General features: G+C 35.4%; 1 pseudogene; it reads right to left on the bottom strand.

The window, feature by feature from the left end:
• Positions 1-559: 559 nt before the first annotated feature.
• The window catches only part of LOC145513847 (non-selective voltage-gated ion channel VDAC3-like), an 88,841-nt pseudogene continuing 67,697 nt past the window's right edge, over positions 560-21,703 (bottom strand).

The raw sequence follows: 21,703 nt of genomic DNA, 5'->3' as shown, positions 1-21,703 counted from the left end.
ATTATCAACCTAGCTTCATATACTATGACACAAACTGCATTTTGGATCCTAACCTTAGGAAATCAAACTTTATCCTTCCTTTTTAGAAATGGTGACCTCTAAACTTTATCCTTTTACACAATATATTTTTGTTTTTATTTTTTTATGTTCCAAATATGATGGGTTTATTTTATTCCGATGCAAAACCAAAGATTCCACTATTGTACAGAGGCAAATATATTACAAGGTCATAAAAAAGTGGCATATGACATGTAGGACGTGATGGACAACTGGAGGGTTGGGTCAACTTCTTTCTAACATGATACTACACTATTGCTGAGGAAGACATTTAAAATAACACTGCAGAACTGAACTGAAATGTGGCAGGAACATGACAACTTCTAGACATTCCTTCAGGTACCTCCCTAAGGATGGACTTGATAGGTAGGCTTCAGGGTGGAGAGGATTATAATTCTTCAGAATAATAAAAAGTTCACACTATTAAAATTTCACAGAAGAATTTTAAGGTCAAAAGATAGTGGGTTCATTTCTCTTCATCTCTAGGGACAAAGCTGATGCTTTACTCAAAACCTAGTTCAAATCCCAGGCCAAACTTGTGGCCTCCTGCATTGAAGTTCTTTTCATCAATTAGAGCTGACAGGGTGAGTTTCACTCTGGGTCAAAGGGTCTGAGTATAACCCAATCCAATCAGACTGGTATTATTTACTTTATCAGATTATTTACTTTATTATCTACTTTATTATAATAATATCAGATTATTATTTACTTTATCAGAGAAGTTCTATATCCAGGTTGTACTTAGCAGGGATGCCGAAATGGCTGTTATCACTGACCGTCATCCACATTAGGTTTATTGATGTTTCAATCATCTCATTCATCTGTAGATGGACCCTCCAAATTCAGTGCCATTGTTCATGTGAGTGTGCAGCTGGAAGTCTGCAGCCTCATAACCCAGGGGAAAATTATTCTGTGACAGTTTGGATCTGGCTGTGTTAAAAATTCATCTGATAGCCTGCAAACCAACCTTCAAAGGACAGAATAGCCCAACCATAGATGGTTGGCCTAGAAAAATCTGTATCAACGTTACTGTCAAGACTGAAACAATGCTGTTTATAGGAGACCTTTAATTTCCCACTCTTCTTTTCTTTTCTTGATACCATTTTTAGTAAAAAAAAAAAAAAAAAATGGTATCAAGAGTCAGTTTCAACCCTTTAGCCAACTTATTCTCCAAAGAGATTTCTCTTCCAAGAGTACTGTCTGTGTACCACTTCTGGGTGAGGGTCAGTCCACAGTTACAGATTTTGTATTTGACCTCTAGCTTGCCCTCTCTATATTGGTATAAGCATGACCAGAAGTAGAAAATTCCACTCCACTACATAACTTGGTTCTCAGATCTATTTGACCATGTCAAACCCATATCCTTTGTGGAAGACATCCTTGGCAGCCTTTCCTAAGTCACAGTAAGTCAGTGTTACACATATCTCCAACCAGAGGGCCTAATAGCAAGTTTTAAGTGACATCTACCCAGGTGGCTCAGGGTTAAATAATCTGCCTGCCAAAGCAGGAGACACAGTTTCAGTCCCTGAGTCAGGAAAATCCCCTGGTGAAGGAAATGGCAAACCACTCCACTATTCTTGCCTGGGAAATCCTATGGATGGACAGAGGAGCCTTGAGGGCTACAGTCCATGGGATCACAAAAGAGTCAGACACAACTTAGTGACTAAACAACAACAACAACTATTGTTAAAGAACATAATTTAACTGTTCACTCTCACAAGGACAAAGACAACATATACTTTCCCAAGAATTAAAATGAAAAGAGAGACCTCAGCTTCCTTTGCATTAACTTATCTCACACATAACATGGGCATATCCTTTTTGTTTTACCTTGGTAAATAAGTAGGCTAGATTGAGCTATTTTTCCCTCCTTTCTTGTCAAATTTGAGCAGTTTTAAACATTGCTAAATTTCAAAAGAGTAAAATAATTTTCAAGAATGATGTGGATCAAATCAAGGTGCAAAGAAGGGGCAGGGCAATCACTAAAATAAAACAGTCCAGAAATAATGAGTTAGATGTCAAGTGTGGCCCAGAAAAGCACACATTGTGGTGGCTAAAGAAAGGATTTTAGAGTCATTTAGACGTTGTGGCTTTTGACACATTATCACTTACCTCTTTCTGCGTGGTTTTGTTTTGTTAAATAAAATACGGATAATAAAATCTGCCTCTGAATGTGGCTATAAGAATTAAATAAAATCATGGAGGTGAAGCATTTGGCATAGTACCTAGCAAATAACTATTTGTATTTTTATGTACTAGCCTTCATTCATTTGAGACTTAATGACAAGATGGCATGAAACAAAAAAAACCAACAGTTGCAATATAACCCAAAAGTGATCTTTCTGTTTCAGAATATTTTAGTAAAGTTTCCCACCATATTTGAGAGACTTCATTTATGCAAAATTCAAGCAGCTCATCTAAGAAACAGCTCAAACCTTGTGAAAAATGCATCTTTCTGGAAGAAACTGAAGATGATAAATGTAAAACTGTGTAGATATGCAGTTTTCTGATGCAACTGTAGAATTAATCTAATAAGATAACATTATAAATCACTGCAAATGTACACTGTGTAGTTTCTAAAACTTAAATTGACATTCTTGTCTGAGTTGTGAAAATTATGTAATACGGCTTAATCTGTATCAAGTAAACACTTCTGGTGGAGTAGAGAAAAGAAAGATGTAAATCAAATCTATCTGACTAATGATTTAAATAAAGGTATAAGATTTAATTTGAATCTCATTGATCCCAACTCTAGTCAATTTTGGATTAGCTGTGAGTGGAGATGCATAAGGCAAACAATTCAAATAATTTAGGAACTGATGTAGCAAGTGATGTTATGTCAGTCAAAGAACCTGTAGCCTCTTACTCTGTGAAAAGAGACTGGCTACTCACTAGAAGCCATGAACTAACTTAAGTGGTATTCAAGAGTTATATCCATAGGTAATGACAAAACAGATTTATCATTTGGATGACCAAGTCATAGACAGTATTGTGGTAAGAAGATAGCTTGGTTAGCTTATGAAGTAAAAATGAAAAGAAAAGGAAGGAAAAAAAAAGACCAAAGAACTCATAGATACATCATCTGAACAAAACTTTCTGGCAATACCCTGACTGGCTGAACTCACTGGCATGGGATCCAACCCAAATTCAATTTGAATCTTTACACAGCCACTTATTAGTCATGCTATCTATAGTAAGTCACTTAACATCTCTGAGTCTCCAGCTTTGCCATCAATAAGAATAATAATACTTCATCTGCATTGTTTTAAAAAGGACTACAGATAAAATATGCAAAGCATATTAGCAAAACAGTAAGTACTTCATAAATGGTAGCTATTCTTATAAACTGATAATATGATGATTACCCCTTGCTACAAATTGCCCAATTTTGAGAGCCCTTGAGATTATTTTCTCTTGGGAGGCTGCCCTTTATGTTTAACTGAATTTCACTTATGTATAAATGAATGAAAGTAGAAAATAAAGTAATTTGAATTTCTAGAAACTTGTACTTCTACCGCTAATGCCAACCCCCACTCTGGTTGATATCTAGAAAAGATAGGAAGCTTATGCAGAAAACATCACCTTTATTCTAATCAAGCCTGGTCAAGAATGGAGAAACCAAACCTCATTGGTTACCTTGTACAAAATCAAATGAAAATACTTATACATGGCAAGCTTGTAATTACAAAATGTGCTAAGTCGCTTCAGTCATTTCCAACTCTTTGAGACACAGTGGACTGTAGCCTGCCAGGTAGCTCTATCGATGGGATTCACCAGGGAAGAATACTGGAGTGAGTTGCCACTTCTTTCTCCAGTTACAAAACAAGGTCATATTATTAGTTAGTCCTGAAATTACAGTAACTCAAAATTGCATCCCAGTATTCTGCAGCAATTTGTTCATTAGTCTTACTTCCCCCAAATAGTTTCTAGACTCCTCAGAGTAGGCATATATATTTCACTTCCCCTGAAGCACAAGGTGAACTACCTATTGCACAATGACATATTCTTTCCTACTGCCCTTATTCCAAGGGCAATAATCACAGAGTTCAGAGTGGAAAACGCCTCATGGCCAAAACCCCAGTTCATCTATCCAGTCCTCATTTCTTGTCTCCTCTCGCAAGAAAGATTTATACTCAGTATTTCCAAAGCTCTCAGAGGATACCAATCTCCACATCTTAAGGTGAACCTACTTGATGAATATCCATGGAATGATTCTGGCACATAAAATTGCAGGATATTGTATCCTAAAGCTAAGTACTGATCCAGGTCTGGGACACCAGTTCTGGTACAGGTTGAGTTTCTGTTGCCCATCCCAGTCTCCTTTTTACTATTTTTCCACTGCTCTGGGGTGAAAATCGGGCTTGCATATCTTTTCTTACTATCTCTGTGACACCTGTTGCCAATCTAATAAAATGACTTGTTGGACAAGATAAAATACAAGCATTCCTCCCAAGAGTAAGTGAAAATTTTCAGGGATGATGAAGTCTAAATTGTTACATAAAAAAAGAAACCATTACTTGACCACAAAGCAGAATATCTGCATAGTCAGACTCCCATTCACATGTACGAACCAGAATACTTGGCTTTCTAGTCTTAAAATGTCTATTCACTGATTTCTTTTATCACTGATTTTTAGGAGGAAAGTTTATATTTCTTTTGAATTTCAGGGATAATCTGTAACATTTCTTAATAATCTACATTAAAACTTTTGACATTCAGTAACACCAAGAAAAACTTGTTAAAAAGAAAAGGATTCTTTTTTAACTCATGCCTTTCTCAGGAGTAATTGTTCAATACTTGCTTTATATTTGCATAATTAAAGATCACAGTTTTGCAATTTTTTCATTAAAATGAGAAACCTCAAAGGTAAATTCATGTCACAACCTCTTTAATACAGAAAGCTGCCCAAAGCTTTGAAATTACTGTCTTCCATAAACATTTTAGGAATTTCTTAAAAAGTATTATTTTTTAAGTCTTCATGAAAATATGATACTCATTACAAGCATTGAAGAGAGGTAAATAAAAGAAAAAAAAGCTTCCATGCTAATCTAAATAGGAGGTTTGCCTCCAGAAAGAGAAGTCTGAGAGAAATTTGATTTAAGGTAGAACAAAAACCAGGCTTCCAAGGAAAGAATGCACATGTGTGCTCAGTCACTTCAGTCATGTCTGACTCTTCATGACTCCATGGACTGTAGCCCACAGGCCCCTCTGTCCATGGGTTTCTCCAGGCAAGAATACTGGAGTGGGTTGCCATGCCCTCCTCTAAGGGTACTTCTCAACACAGGGATTGAACCCGCATCTCCTGTGGCTCCTGCATTGCAGGCAGATTCTTTACTGCTGAGCCACCAGGAAGCCCAAGGAAAAAATATATATCAAGGGGAAAAAAGTGGGTTTTCTGGGAATCAAACAAGCAGAAATAGGTAAAAATGATTGTGATCCTTATGAATATAGTGTATAGCAAAGTAATATTAATCTATTCACAGAACTCAACATGATGTGCTTTTCCAATTTGGTATAATGATTTTCAGTCCTAAATCTTTTCCGCTTTAACTACTGACTCTACTATAACATTTAAACAAGTGTAAGAATATGTGAAAAATAGCATAAGAAGAAGGAAAGAAGAAATCTCCCTTGAAATATTCACTAAATGTTGATTTTTCAAACTACAGCAGTCAGGTTCTGGGAAGAAATACATGATACACTTAAATGGGGATATCCGAATAGAGATAAAAAAATGAGCTATTTACAAGTTGTTAATAGATACACCAAAAAGAATAATGCTGTATATACTCTGCAGCTGGTACTGTCTCTAGGCCTAAAGGGGCAGAGAATAACAGACTCATCACAACCTGGAAACAAAATGTCTTTGTGAAGAGAGCCACCTTGAAGCACAGTGATTTTTCTTTTGAGGAAGGTTCATGCTGTGATCACCCAGAAGAAGACAGATCTTTTATCTCCTTCCTTGATGATCACTGACAGTGCCCAACTAGAAGTCAGAAGACAAGTGAGCACATTGATGTGCTCCGTATCAACAGATTCCCAAGCCACAGGAGTACATGAGAAAGAATCAAGCATCTTCACACACTCCACCTGCTTTGTTTTGAGCCATTCAAGACATGGTTTGAAAGTGGAAGAGGGCTATAGAATTGTGGGGTGGTCTACTTAGTGTATATACAATTCACACAAACATGTAGAGTTTCTCTATTATAATTTTAAAAACAGAATTAGAATACCTGAGAGTGTAATTGGCTGAATAATACAACTAGCTCAGAGGTTGTATTTTGCCAAAAGAGGCAAAATTAATTTTAATTTTCATGTGTTACAATTTCTCCAGTGATACTTTGAAACAGCTATGTCAAACACTACTATCTTTCACCCATGGTTAGATTACTTATAATTCAAATTCTATATTAACATCTTTCAGAAGAATCAAGCTAGGGATCCCTAGACTATGATGGGAGAACACTACCGAGTATGTCCTTGCTATTATTCCTGCATACTATCATACCCATACATAGACCTCACTGATAACCCCAAAGAGAATAAATACATATCATATTATTTTGAGGAGAAAACACTCCAAATAATCCATCCTTTTTAAGAAATGTGTTCTTTTTATACATCACATGTTCTACTTATGTGTTTGATTTTTATGGGTGTGTGCCAATTTACTATAGAAATAAATGTATGTTTTATATATATATATATATATATAGAGAGAGAGAGAGAGAGAGAGAGAGGGAGGGATAGATAAAGAAAGAGAGAATGAAGAGAAGGGAAGAAAAGTGAGAAACTATAACAATGTGATCTGCTGGACATCTCTAATCATTAGGACCATCCATGGGTCAGCTCCACGGAACAAAGAGGCAAAACGTGGCTAGCTGAAACAAGGTAGTTTGTATCTGCTTCACATTAAGCCTACACTGGTATGGCAGCCTGCTTCACAGGGTCATAAGAAACCAGGTACGGATATGGAGTTCCATCCATGCTGCAAGGATCCAACATTTTTTTCTGTGTTGCCCAAGAACGTTGCACCGCCACATCTTTATTATAGCCAGAAAGTAGGGGAATATGGAAAGGAAAAGACACATTTGTTCCTTTCAAAGGCATAAATGTGGAATTGCCCATATCTCCTTTCACTGTCTCATCCTTTTGTCCAAAACTTATTCATAGGGCCACATCTTTTTGAAAGAGGCAAGGAAATATAGTCTAGGGGTTGGCCACAAATTCAACTACAGAAGAAGAAAGCATGGATATTAAAAAGGAGCCAAAGTCATTTGGAGTGACTTACCAGGCACTTGCCATGAAAATTAGTTCCTTTGTATAGGAAAGGAATGTCACAAGGGATTCATTCTCATTTTTACCTAAATATACCCTACAAGAATTGTTGACCAAGCACCAAAATATTCAGTGCTCACTGTATACTCACATAAATTGCTCTTAAACATCATATAGGTGAAAGATAAATTACTACAAACCAGAGAAGGAAATCACAAAGAAAAATCCTTAGCATTGGCAAGACAGGCTAGGGTAGAAAAAAGGAAGATAGAAACAAAGAGCAGGGAGAGGTGACAGTACAATGAAGGACAAATCTAATCAAGCACTGGAGATATGGAAATGTATAAATATCTTCATTTTACTAAGAATGACAAAGAAAAGAGAAATAAATAAGAGTCAATGAAATGTACATGAATAAGTTATTTACTACTGTGTGTGGTTATGCTGGAGACTCTGAAAGATACAAAACATGCCTATAATTTTGACCTTATAACTGTCCACCCAAGTAATGAGAAAACTGTGTATTTTACTTATGATTTCCTGATTTTATTTACTGACTAAGTGTTGTACCTGGAAGCATGAACTTTCCAGCATTTCTTGTCTTCCAGGAAGAATGACCAAAGAATGCCCTCAGGCAGGAAGGTGTGGAAATAGAAAGCTTTTGGAATTTAAAAGAAGGGTCAACTGGAGGTGCAGGTGATTTCTAGGATGGCCTCAAGAGACAGGAGTAGAGGAGTAGAAGATGAACAGCATCTGTTATAGGAAGTGACCAAGATGTACAAAATCACTGGTTTGGTGGATTTTATAATTCATAGGAATTGATGTACAATAAACAAGTAAATAAATACATGGGTGAGATAATTCCTGATAACAAAAGACATATACTATACACATAAAACAGAATCATGTGACAAAGAATGACTGGAGGACAGGATGAGGGAAAGAAAAAGGGAAGAGGAGAAGCCAGATTAGGTTCAGTTACCAAAGGAAGTCTCTGAGAAAGAGGAATTTGAAATAAGTTCTGCAAAAAATCAGGGACTAGAACATTCCAAACAGAGCAAAATATAAGAACAACAAAAACTCAGAGGTAGGATCAATCTTGGCATGCTCAACAATCAGAAAAGAGGAAGCAGAGTTGGGGAGGTCGAGAGTGATAAGAGATAACATTGAAGAGGGAGTCACATTACATGAATCCATAGATCACTATAGAAATTAAAATGGTAAAACTCATTTATATTTTTTTTAAATGAGTACTCTGTAGAATATGCATACTATGGGGGCGAGAAGGAGGGGCATTATCACAATAAGTAATCCAGACAAGAGACAATGTTTGCTTAGACAAGACTGGCAGCTCTGGAGGTAGATCAGGATATATTCGTGATCTTCAGTTCACTAAATGTGTTGATAGATTGGAGCACAGAGGGTAAATGATATTCTACTCTTCACTGAAAGAGAAATAGAGAGGAAAAAAATGAGAGTGTTGGGAGTTCAGGAGACTTAATTCTTGACTTAACTGTGAATCTATCTAGCTGTTTAATCCTAGGTCAGCTAAACAGCTGTTTTAGGTTTTCTGCTTCCTCACTTCTGAAATGGTATCAATAATAGCATCCCTAGGCCAGAGTTTCTAAACTTCAAAACTATAGAGATAAAAGAGACTTGACAATTTCAATGTGCTATATAAATTTAAGGTATTATTAGGGATGTCCTAAGTTGCTTTTAAAAAATTGTATGCTATTACTGTTGTAACCTTTTATTTATGATAATTAATGTGATTAGTGTGTTAATTTTCTACAGTTGTGCCCTGGGGCAGTCATGCAACAGCTGTAATTTTAAAAATTGGGCAAATAAGTAAATGTCAACCTGTAATAAAATCCAAATAAGTCCCTGATGAATGTTGATGGTAACTGGTAATTTACCTTATAAAATATTGTTAACTGCCCAGTTACCTTGGAATAGCTGATTTTTCAAAATAATTACCTTGTTCTGCATAGTGAAGTGTCATCTGGGGGAGTTCTAATACAAAGTGGTGATTTTTAATTTGCTGATTTAAATATCATATTTATTAATTAAATAGTAACATTTTAATTCAGATTATGTCCAAAGAGTGAAATGCATGTTACACACTATAGAGTGCCCTGTAGCACAATGATGAGGCCCTCCCTTGGTCCTTTCCGGACGATTAGCACTGCTGTGACTTACAACGGAGTTATATATAACTGGTGCAGTACAAGAGGGCTGCTCATTTCTTACATGTTTTTAACTACCATTTATCAAAAAAAAAAAAGAAAGAAAGAAAGAAAAAGAAAAACTTGCCTCCTGATAAAGATAAAATCTTACTGGAGAAAGAGTTAAGAAGCAAATGGATACAGCCGCCTACCTGGAACCAAAAAAAAGTCTTAAGTCTAAGACATGACATATTTAAGAAGTCAATCTTAAATTTTTTATTTTCTGAGAGTCATATGTTATTTCATTAGATCTGCAAACAAACTATAGAATCATATTGACAGTATGGAGTTCTAATATTTGCTCTGATAGTGTTCACTGCTCATCAAATTTTTGACTTTTGGTTAACTTTCTGTTTTGCTTTTTAAAGCATAACTCTCACAGATATCATCAGTTCAAGAAATCCAGGGGGGAAAACAGAGCTTAAAATCCTACTTGAAAATGAATTAGAGAAACATAAAGTAACTGACTGGAATAAGTGTATGGAGACTTGGATAAATAATTATAAAGGGACCAAAATAGACTGAAAGTAAAAATAACATTTTTTATCATGTTTGGAATTACCTCCCGAAGATGTTCTTTCAGCATGACCAAAACCAAGTAGCTAAAGATCAGTTTTGGTTTTTATATCCAGTTCAGAAAGATGGTAAATTCTCTAACAGCTCAAAAGCTCTTGTTACTTGTTCTTCTTCAGACTTTTAATCAGTAATCACAACTTTACACATCTTATTGGAAATATATAGATTATAAAATACTATATATACATTATGCCAATATGTTTGAATTAATCTTTTAAGTTATTTGAAAAGTAAAGATGTAAAACATTAGCAGAATATGAAAAAATCATCTTTTAAATTAAAAGGAGAAAAAGATCTGAACAAACATTTGAGCAAAACAGATTTACAAATAGCCAGTAAACACATGAAAAGACGATTAGTATTATTATTTATTACAAAAATGCAAACTAAAACCAAAGTTGAATGGTTTTATGAAGACATACAGGACCTTCTAGAATTAACACCCCTCAAAAATGTCATTTTCCTTATAGGGAACTGGAATGCAAAAGTAGGAAATCAAGAGATACCTGGAGTAACAGGCAAATTTGGCCTTGGAGTACAAAACAAAGCTGGGCAAAGGCTAAGCGAGTTTTGTTTTTTTTTTTAATAAATTTATTTATTTTAGTTGGGGGCTAATTACTTTACAATATTGTAATAGTTTTTGCCATACATTGACATGAATCAGCCATGGGTTTACATGTGTTCCCCTTCCTGGACCCCCCACCCACCTCCCTCCCCATCCCATCCCTCTGGGTCATCCCATTGCCCCGGCCCTGAGCATTTGTCTCATGCATCGAACATGGAATGGTGTTCTGTTTCACATATGATAATATACATGTTTCAATGCTATTCGAGTTTTGCCAAGAGAACACACTGGTCATAGCAAACACCCTCTTCCAGCAACACAAGAGATGATTCTACACATGGACATCACCAGATGGCCAATACCAAAATCAAACTGATTATATTCTTTGCAGCCAAAGATGGAGAAGCTCTATACAATCAGCAAAAACAAGACCGGGAGCTGACTGTGGCTCAGATCATGAACTCCTTACTGCAAAATTCAGACTTAAATTGAAGAAAGTAGGGAAAATCACTAGACCATTCAGGAGGGACCTAAATCAAATCCCTTACAATTATACAGTGGAAGTGACAAATAGATTCAAGGGATTAGATCTGATAGAGTGCCTGAAGAACTACGGACAGAGGTTTGTGACACTGTACAGGAGGCAGTGATCAATCATGTAACCACCCTCAAAATCAAAATACAGAATATTTCCATCATCCCAATAAGTGCCTTTATGTACTAAATCCCCAACTTTTATCTGTAGGCCCTGGTAATCACAGATCTGATCTGTTTCTTTAATTTTCCCTTCTCCAGACTATCATATAAATGGAATGAAATTGTTTGTCTTTCTTCAGGTCTTTTGTAAGATTCATCCATGTTCTTGCATTGATTTGAACGTTGTCCTTTTATAATTGCTAACAATCTATTGTATATATGTATTATAATTTGTTTATCTCTAGCTGACTGATGTACATTTAAATGAAAAAATGAAAAGAAATAGAGGATAAAAATAGAATGGGCAAGACTAGAGATATCTTCAAGAAAATTGAGAGATCAAGGGAATATTTCATACAAGGATGGGCACGATAAAGGAAAGAAAAGATAAGGAACTAACAGAAGAACCATATATCTAAAAAGGGTGAATTTTAATAAGTGTAGATTATGCATTAATAAATATGCACTTAAAATTTTGTTAAGATGACTAATGACTAATTAAAATTGCTTTATTAAGATGACTTATGACTAATTTTATGGCAATAATTTAAACACATAACAAACAGATAAATACCAAGAAACGTACTACTTACTAAAACAGATACAAGAAAAACAAAATCTGAGCCAAGAGATCTATATTATGAAATTAAATGTTTACTATTTTTAATTTTGGAACACTAATGCCTGAATTCATTTATAAATTTTTTAAAGATTTAAGAAAATAATTATAATTGTAGACTAACACTTACAGAAAATAGAAACTGTGAAAACCCTTTTCAGAACATTTTATGAAGCCAACAGAATCTTGATAGAAAATCTGACAAGGTACCACATGAAAGAAAAGTACAATCTAGCCTTATCATAAAAATTGATGCAATGCAAAACTCCTGCACAAAAAATTTTACAGAAAAATTCCAGTAACGTATAAAAATGGAAAACAGCCTAAAATATTTCTTTTTTAAAAAATTAATTTATCATTCTAATTGGAGGATAATTACTTTATATTGTTGTGATGGTTTTGGCCACACACTGACATGAATTAGCCATGGGTGCACATGTGTCCTCCCATCCTGATCCTCCCTCCCACCTCCCTCTCCATCTTATCCCTCTGGGTTGTCCCAGAGCATCCACTTTGAGTGCTGTGCTTCACGCATTGAACTTGCACTGGTTATCTATCATACATATGGTAATATACATGTTTCAACGCAATTCTCTCAGATCACTCCACCCTTGCCTTCTCCCACAGAGTCCAAAAGTCTGTTCTTTACATCTGCGTCTCTTTTGCTGCCGTAAGATTGTCATTACCATCTTTCTAAATTCCATATGTATGCGTTTTAATATATGGTATTGGTGTTTAAATACAAATTTTTTTTAATTCTTAAATATAAATAAGTAAACTTTGACATTAATAGTTGTAATTTTGATTTTGACAGTTGAGGAGATGTCTTTGTTCTTAGGAAAACAGGCTAATTATTAATAGTTCATGGATAAAGGGAACAATATTGCCAATTACTCTGCTTCAGAAAGAAAAAGAGGGAAAATCATAATGGGTAAAATTTATGCATTAGGAGAATCTGAATGTATGAGAGTTTTTTTATATTTTTCTTGCAACTTTTCTATTAGTTTGAAATATTATCCCCTTTCCCAAAATTTGCCAATTTACATTTAAAAATCAATCAGTATAATTCACTAGTGAATGAAGAGGTGTATCTATGAAGACTGGCATAGGTTAGAAATAAAAACCAATTAGAAGTCATAACCAATTTATAAAAAAGCTCAGAAAACTATAGTAGATTTTTAATTTGATAAACATCATCTTCAAAAAATATGACAAAAAAATCTGAAATGTTAAAAGTTTTCCCCGCAAGATAAAAAGTGAGGCAACATTAGTTACTATCATCATTTTCATCCCATTTCATTCTATTTTATCCAAAGCCAATGCAAAGACAAAGAGTAAAAGAGTAATGATAAGAAAGGGAAAATTTTCACTTTTTTTTTTTAATTAGTTTATTTTCTATTTTTTAACTTTACAATATTGTATGTTTTGCCATACATTGACATGAATCCACCATGGGTGTACATGTTTTCCCCTTCCAGAACCCCCCTTCCATCTCCCTCCCCATCCCATCCCTCCAGGTCATCCCAGTGCACCAGCTCCGAGCACCCTGTATCATGCACTGAACCTGGACTGGCGATTTGTTTCACATATGATAATTTACATGCTTCAATGATTGCAGTCTATATGTTTGTGTTCATATACAAGAGAACTTTCTACTAAATTATTATAAATAACATAGTTAAGCAGTAAGATCAATATTTAAACTTTTATTTCTTTATACAACAGAGAGAATATGAAAATAAAAAACGATACTATTTAGTATAGCATCAAAACATCAAATACCTTCAAATTTATGTAAAATTCCAACAGAACTATAGAGCATTATTGAATAAAATTTAGTCAAACCTAAATAAATGAAGAGCTAAAATATGTTCACATATTTAAAGCCCAAATGTATAAATGTGCTCATTCTCCTAATCAATTGATTACTGTGGCAATCATAGTTCTAGAAGACTTATTTATCTTCAAAACTGACACATTAACTCTAAAATTTATATGAAAATACAAAAGCTAAGAGTAGCTAACATCTTAAATATGAAGACCTAAGTATTCATAGTACAAGATATAAAGACCTATCATATAAACTATTTAATGAAGAGAGGGAGGATTATTGCAAGGGTAGATAAATCAATATGACAGAATAGAGTCCTGAAAAGAGAACAACCTGGTTCTTTGACAAAAGGGGCAATGTCGTGTAGGAGAGATGATCTTTTCAATAAACAATTCTTCGCAATTGACTATCCATAAGAAAAAACAAAAGTAGATTTTTTACCCCACATCAATCCTCAGGATCACTTTCATTTATTGTAGATCTAAATGGGAAAGGTAAAGCAATTATAATTTTAGAAGATAACATAGTAGAACATCTCCAGGGCATTAACAGGCAAAGATTTTTAATAGGTAATAAAACATTAATAATTTGAACTACATTAAAATTAAATATTGCAATCCTGCAAAAGGTGCCAGTAAGAGTTCAAAAGAAACCCAATTAGAATATTATTTGCAACTCATACAGGTGACAAATGGTTTACATGCAGAATACACAAGTCTCCAACAATAAGGCAACTTACCAGAAAAATGGTAAAAATTTTGAAGAAACATTTTCAAAAGAGGATCTACAAATATCCAATAAATACTTGAATAAATACTCAAGTTCACTAATCCCCAACTAAATGATAATTAAATCTACCATGAGAAACCACTACACACCCACCAGAATACCTTTTAAAAATGGATACATGTATGACTGAATCCCTTCGCTGTTCCCCTGAAACTACCACAACATATATTATTTGGCTATACTCAAATACAAAATCAAAAGTTTAAAAGAAAATGTAAAGTGTTGATGAAGTTTTGGAGCAATTGGAAATCTCTCACAATGCTTTAGGGGATGCAACTACTTTGGGAAAGGGTTTCATGTTATCCACTACATTTTACACTTACTGTATGACTCAGGAATTTCATTTCTAGGTATCTTATCAATAGAAATATGTGTATATATGCACTACTAGAAATATTTATAAATGTTCACAAAAATTATTTATAATAGCCTCAAACTAAAAACAATGTCTAACAAGATAGATAGGAAAGAAAAAATAGTATTATATACATATACTGAACTACTATACATCTAGCAAAATAAATATGATAAAGATACAATCATGTATGTGATTCTTAGTCATAATATTGAGCAAGAGGAGTAAATAAAAACAAGCACATTCTGCATTAATACACATATCAACTTTTTAGGTTTAAGTTGTTCTGTCCCATTAGAAATCAGGACAGGGGCTACATTGTGGCAGAAGGGCTAGGATAGTGATTAGGATGAGGCAGAAGGAAGCTATGAGGTCCTGCTAGTCTTCCACTTCTTAACCTAGTGTGTAGATTCAACAGTCTATTCACTCTGCCCTGCTTCACTGAACTGTATGCTTATGATTTGTAAAATTTAATGCATGTATACTATATTCCAACGAAAAGTTTCAAAAAGAGAAACATGATAAAATGGTATCATTGTATTTAGTGGAGAAACAAGATTATGTCACAAAGATAGAAAGGTTTCCTGCAGGTCAACTGTGTGACAACTTTAGCCTCAAAAAGAAAAATGATTTGAGTGGGTTGGAACACACTGGATCAATGAAAATCCAAGAGTCCATAATGATTTTTAAAAAAGAAAAGCTAAAAAAATTCATTTGTAACCCTTTAACCTTTGAGGCAGCTATTAAAACAACTCCTTACTTTGAAAATTGATAACAAAAGATGAAAATTTAAGTACTCACGTTGCCCTTCCAGTAAAAAACTACATTTTAAGATAATAGATAGATAGATAGAAATGGAACTGTACCTTTATGTATAACCTACGGTAACTTCCCCTATAATTTTGTATGTTTACTTTTATGTTGCTATAATGAGCATAAATATTAGTTTATATATATTAATTTTTAAATTTTGGATTAAATTCATTTTCAATTAAATATTGGCTTTTGGATTTATTCAATAGTTATTTCGTTTTCTATTTTCTAATTCATTCCTTTCCATTTCCATTTTCAATCCTCATGTATCTTTTCTTTTGATCCATTTCATTGTTCCATTTTTAATTCTTTACTTGAATACTTTGTTAATTTAAGTTATTCTTTTTTATGTTAAATTATTTATAGTAAATAGCCTCTGAATGCTGCTACAGCTATGCTAAATGTTTTAAAGCATGGTGTTTCATTATTATTTTCTATTTAGATTTCAGTTATAATTTTGATTTGTTCTTTGATCCAATGAGATGACAGAATCTTCTATACCAACTGGTATAGATAGTTTGCTTACAATTGTTGTTATTAATATGCAGTCATATTACATTGTCATCATGGATTAAGCTCTGCATTGCTTCTCCTTTTTTGAATATCCTGAGGTCTTTTTTGAGGCCCAATACTTTGTTGACTTTAGCGTAGTCCATGAACATACAAATGAATGTCCACCTATTAGTTTTCCCCCAACAGTTATTTTTACCCTCCTTAATCTCACTGTTTTGCCCACTTGATCATTCATTAGCTGAGAAAAGAGCACTGTAAGTTTTCTTTTAAAAATATGTTTCTACTTACTGAAGTTTTTACTTTATAAATTTTGTAGACACAGTATTTAGTAAATTAATATTGATAATAGTTATTTGTGTATATTATCTTCATATTAAAATATGTCTGCATTTGTCCATTTTAGCCTCCCTTGAGGCTCAGTGGTGAAGAACCTTCCTGAAAGTGCAGAAGATGTGAGTTTGATCCCTGGGTCCAGAAGATCCCCTGGAGAAGGAAATGGCAACTCACTCCAGTATCTTTGCCTGGGAAACCCCACGGGCAAAGGAACCTGGTGGGCTACACTCCAAGGGATCACAAAATAGTCAGACAGGACTTAGTGACTACACAACAACAACAATTTAGCCTATTAATATTTTTTTACCAACCATGAATCAATTTAACTTGATATTAAGATTATGATCCATGCTTTTCTCTTAGTTTCATTTGCCTGCCATGTCTTTGCCTGAACCTTCCCTTTCAAGCTTTTTGAGTTAATTTTTATTATGTTTCTTATACACAATAAATCAGTGGCATTGATACTAGAGATAATTTTGAAAGAAATCATGATTCCTCTCTGAGGTTCAACTGTAGAGAACTAAATAAAGAGCTTGTTTACAGAATTATAGCTAGGATTTAAAAAATTCATGAGAGAAAACAAGCGATGCTTGGGAACAGAGACACAGCAACTGCAGTAAGCTATAAAGGGACAAAGGGATGGAAAGTGTTACCAAAGACAAGTGATTGCTGGAGTTATGAGGAAAGGCCCAGGGCAGAAGCCATACATGGAGATGTGCTGCCAGAGGCACAGGTACAAAGCAGGGAGTAAACAGGGAAGAAATATCCTCTTCTCCCTCCTTCTAACTTGAACCCTACTGAAGTCACCCACTGAGAGTATTCTGCTAGAATTCAGACCACAAATGGACCTGGATGACCAGTTCTGCATCCATGACCTAAAAGAAAGCTGGAGAAGGAAAGAAAATAGATCTAGGAAGCAAACAGAAAAGTACCAGATCTCTGTGCCCACTCAGTATCCATTTTTGGCTTTTACTGAGATTAAGAAAATTGCCTCCCCAGTGCAGGGAAAACTACAGTTCCATGACTTAAACTGTGAGAGGGTATCAGAAATTCAGCCATATTCCAGTTGAAATTTCAAATTTAATGTTACCCACCATCAGTAATCTTCATATAAGATAGCAAAGAGTATGGTAAGAGGAAAGAAATGCTCAATTAACATAAAATAAGCTAATTAGATGCTACTGTTCTTGCCTTTGATCATGAAGCCAATTTTGTCATTGGAATTTTTTTTCTGTTATCCACTTCATGTTCAAAATACACTCTGCTAAACCTCTGAAGGACAGGAATATTTGTCTCATGAGATGACCCAAATCTTCGTCTCATAGTCTTTCACAGTCTTTGGCAAGTCTGTCTGTATTTGGTGGCCAGGTTGTTTCACTGACTATTTTTATGGGACATGTAAGTGATAAAAGGCTCTATAGTGAATTCCCTGGACTCCAGACTAGTCCTTCTAGCTCAATTTTCTCTTGTTACAGAATTAATCATAGAGTAAACTTCATTATTGCCAGTTAGGTCACTGGCATTAGAAGTGAAACATCATAAGAGCACAGTTTTAAAACCCAATTTAATAGACACATAGGCAGAAGTCTTCCTTCCTTGGAAAAAGAAACCCCCAAAGTCACCTAGTATGTACAAGGTTTCAGGGAAGAGAAACAAAATTTTATAACTAGGATATTAGGTAAAATAATGAGAAAGATTCCTCTCAATTATACCTCTTAGTTCCAGGACCTTCATGTTCTGGCTTTGGGACATATGGAAACATGAATTGGCTGATGGTATAATCCATTAGGCAGTACTACAATTTCAAACAATATTGTCTCCCAGCTGGCACTGCAACTGAACCTCCAGGAAGCCACTCCATCATTCTATCAGGCCAGCAGCTTAGTGGTGATTGGACATGTGGGGAAACTTGAATTTTATGGCTATGAATCTGTTGTAACAGTTCTTTTGCTGTAAAATGAGTTTCCTGATCAAAGGCAATATAATGTTGGATATTATGGCAATGAATAAGGCATTCTATAAGGCTATGTATGGTGATACTGGTAGAAGCATTGAGGGCAGGAAAAGAGTAATCCATCAATGTAATCACCCTGCCACCAGACTGGTGGTTCCTAAGGAATGGTAGCATATTAGGAGCTCAACATTGCCTCTGGTAGTGGTTGGTTGGACACTGATGATAGTTGCCAGATCAGACTTACTAAAGCATAGTCCATTTTGTTCAGTTCATGCATAATCACCATCCGTGCTACCAGTATCACCACATGGACCCAATAAGTAATCACCAGAGTCACTGGGAAAAGAAGTTTACAGATAGCCATCCATGGGAGAGCTCATACATCTGACTCACCCGCTTACTGAACACCTACCTTCTCTTCAGATGATTATTCTAATACAAATGTGGTTTGAGGGAGATTCAGCAAATAAGTAAGCGTACACTGTAGGAGACTGAATTACCTGCTTATTTAATGGATTTGTGATTCTCATACCTGTTCAGGCCATTTCATATAAATAATTTCCATTCTATAACTTATAATGCTAATGTACCTGGACTTTAGGATTTGATAACTCAGACAGCAATAACACCCAGTTGGTATAAACACTTCAAATCACATAGTTACCCAGTATCCCATTCTCAAGCATTTTATTTATTCCTGGGCCCATTAGAAAGTCAGAAACTGCTTTTCATATAGAGAATATTTGAAAAGCAGGTACGGCATTGCTTCAAAATCTTAGCCAAATGAACTGCAATACTCCTCTAGAAGCTAGCTGGAAACTTCAAACAGCATCACTCTCAGTCTCAGAGACTCTCTGCACCATTAGATCATGAGTCATAATGCCTACATGGCAGGGGAGCTTACAGGACCAACTGACCTGCTGCAAAGTGCTATTTCTGCATGTTGGGCAGCACAAAATGCTGTTTCTTGGTGTTCTCTGTAAAAGAGATATTCTTCCATACTTCACTTTGTAACAGTCACTATATCAGTCAGTAACCTTGCAAGAAACCAATTTCTGCTTCAGTGGTCCACCTTACAGACTTAAGTGAAGGGTCTATTTTCCTCAGTGTGAGCAGAATTTAGGGACTCAGCAAAGGATGCTACAGTACTCAGAGACTAAAAATAGTGAAATATTTTTAACTTAGACCTGAAGAGACAAAGGGTATAGATAGCATTATTTAAGCTCAGGAAGAGCTGGTCATGTTAAGAAGGGTTATTTGGTAGAAAGTATAGTCATGCAGAATCATCAGGGAAATAGAGAAGAAATGCTATGATTTTTCTCTCTCTTCATGCTCTCTAATCTCTTGCTAGTACCTTGAATTAACCCAATTTGACTAGAAGCCAGCTGGCAGGAGAACCAAGTGATAGAGTTTGAAGTTTGCCTCCCAGAGTACACAAAGGAGCAGCAAAAGTTGGAGAAGGGATCTGGTGGAAGAAATGGGAAAACCAACACATTTTTTCTTGTCCAATATGAGTATTTTTTTCTTTCATTTTTATTTCATTTACATATACTAGTAAAGATATGTTTAGTTTGAGTTTTGTCATCTTATGTAATCGTACATAATGACTACATTTTCCATTATTATACTTATGATGACACTGCCAACAAATTATTACATTTTCTCCCTTTTTGATATTAAAGAACTAGGGTACAGGTATGAACATTCTGGATCCTCAAATGTGGTTGATGGTACTGATACAGTTTTATTGGTGCAATCATGTTAGGGAACTGTTGACTGAAACCGCCCACCTTGGCCAGGCACAATAATAATCACTTGCATGAGTTGTCTCACAACAGAATGACCTGATAAGAAACATGGTGCTGCCTCAGAAAACTAACTGGCAGAATTTGGGAGGGGCTACAAGCACGGAGGAGATGCCAGCCCATAATATGTCCTGCCAACCCCCAGAACATCTCACACTAGAATCCATCTTGGCTGAGAGATGCATGAGTCCCCAGGAAGGAACCTGAGTCAGACCAAATATGGACACAAGCAAGAAGACTGGCCAGAAACAACCTAGAAAGCAAACCACCACCGTAACTGGAAACTATGAGCCACGTGGCAGAGCAGTTCTCCTGGGTTCCCTTACCCTGCTGCTCTCTGCCTGGGTGCCATTTCACAATAAAGTCTTTTGCTTTGTCAGTGTGTGTATCTCCTCAGACAATTAATTTCAAAGCGTTAGACAAGAGCCCACTTTTGGGCCCTGGAAGGGGTCCTCCTTCTGGTAACAGTCCCACCGACCAAAGCTTTGCACAATGACAATAATTTCAGAAGCAGAACTAGGATTGTTACCCCGACTTACATCTTATTTCTATATTTGCCTGGACTAGTTGCTCCATGAAATCACTTCAGAATAATTGTCTACAAGTCTTAGTTTTTAAAATGTGGCAATGGAAGAATGAAATTGACTTTCAAGATAAAACACTTGTCCCTGAGTTTTCAGCCACACTGAAACTTTCATCATGCACACTAATTTACCCCGGTTAGGATAACAAGATGGTCTTCACAGCAGGTATTTTATAAGAAACATGTACATTCTATTGGCATATTGCATTGGATATTTTCTCAACAAATTCCAGCAAATAATTAACTTCTCTGCAAATAGGCACTGGATGTCAACAAGTCCTTCTATGCAAAGTATTGCTATTAAGGTATGGTCCAGCAGACATTGTAATGTGTAATTGTTGCTGATTCATATTACACAGCCTCGTGATAAACCAGTTCTGAGACTGTATGCATATCACTTAGTATATCTGAAAATTGTAAGGTTCCACCTAGACAAATCAACCTTTGAAAGTAAATATTCAAATATTTATAGTAAATCTGAAGAATGGTAAGATCATTGTTCCCAGGCAAATTCAAGGATGCCAGAAATGAAGGTAGAATCAGTTCAGTTCAGTTCAGTCGCTCAGTAGTGTCCGACTCTTTGTAACCCCATGAATTGCAACACGCCAGGCCTCCTTGTCCATCATAAACACCTGGAGTTTACCCAAACTCATGTCCATCGAGTCAGTGATGCCATCCAGCCATCTCATCCTCTGTCATCCCCTTCTCCTC

This window comes from Giraffa tippelskirchi, chromosome 7, assembly GCF_054371585.1.
Source record: "Giraffa tippelskirchi isolate mGirTip1 chromosome 7, T2T-mGirTip1v1.2.pri, whole genome shotgun sequence".
In the NCBI taxonomy this organism is placed as follows: Eukaryota; Metazoa; Chordata; class Mammalia; order Artiodactyla; family Giraffidae; genus Giraffa; species Giraffa tippelskirchi.
This window is presented reverse-complemented; position numbering and strand designations above follow the sequence as displayed.